Source organism: Acyrthosiphon pisum, unplaced genomic scaffold, assembly GCF_005508785.2.
Source record: "Acyrthosiphon pisum isolate AL4f unplaced genomic scaffold, pea_aphid_22Mar2018_4r6ur Scaffold_21413;HRSCAF=23915, whole genome shotgun sequence".
Lineage (NCBI taxonomy): Eukaryota > Metazoa > Arthropoda > Insecta > Hemiptera > Aphididae > Acyrthosiphon > Acyrthosiphon pisum.
Window position 1 is genome coordinate 32,250 of NW_021770878.1, and position 1,038 is coordinate 33,287.

The window sequence follows — 1,038 nt, forward strand, 5'->3', positions numbered from 1 at the left end:
CAACTGGTTATTATTTTAGTAAGCTTGTTATATTATTCAAAATTATCGTTATTGTGTTATCAATGTACTACACCGATTCACCATTCATCATTTTAACGTCCATCAAATTTGAGGATTTGTTTCATGTGTCTAAACACTAGAGTGCTTGAAACTGTGAATGCATTATGGATTTTTCATGACAAATTTAATTTGTCATCGGATTATTTATTATGTATTGCTCACCAAAACAAAATCAAGTTGAACAGTATCGCACAATGCAAGAGTGACACAAATGTTAAAATCGGTCACATACAGAATAAGGTATCATGTCCACATCCATATGTGGCTTAACGACAGAATATTTGCAAAATAATTTCCACGTGGTTCCTGAAGAAATGTTCCACAAATTAAATTGTTATACATATCTAAGGAATTAATCACCATCATGGCATCACTTTCAAAAACAAAATTAGTTAAACAGAGTTACCACACTACGCAAGACGTAAGTGTACATATTAGTTATTTTTTTTTGTGGTTTTACATCTGCAATTTAAATTATTTTGACAATTACATCAAAAAACTATTCATGGGTACTAATCGACTATAATACATTTTAATCTTTGATGAAAAAACTACAAAATTAATAAGCTATGTACTTAAAAATATATTTAACTAAAAAATAAATAATTTGATATTTTTTTTTTTTTTAGGAAATAAATGTTGTTTTCTCCGGAACTCTTTAAATGCGAGTAAATCAATCAATAATAACTGTCAAATTTGAGTATATTGTGACTATATGTATTTCCCAATTGTATCAGCAAATGAAAATTTATATTTTTTGATACATGTACTGTGTACATTTAAAAAAGTATGGAATAATAAATACTTATGTTGTACATTTTTGAACGGGCTACACAATAGATAAGTAAGTACGAATATTTTTAACAATAAAATAATTAAATCTAATAATTATAGTTCCCTTCTTTTTACAGTAGCTTTTATGAAACATGAAATATCAAGTCGGACTACCACTTTTGTAAATTATGCAGACGAACTTTG

The 1,038-nt window shown here is 27.2% G+C and overlaps 1 long non-coding RNA gene across 1 annotated transcript; it reads left to right on the plus strand.

Moving 5' to 3' along the window:
• Positions 1 to 44: 44 nt before the first annotated feature.
• Positions 45 to 1,038, plus strand: LOC100569676. Its single transcript, XR_511098.2, has 3 exons — positions 45 to 481; positions 690 to 904; positions 972 to 1,038. It is a non-coding gene; the product is annotated as an uncharacterized LOC100569676 (long non-coding RNA).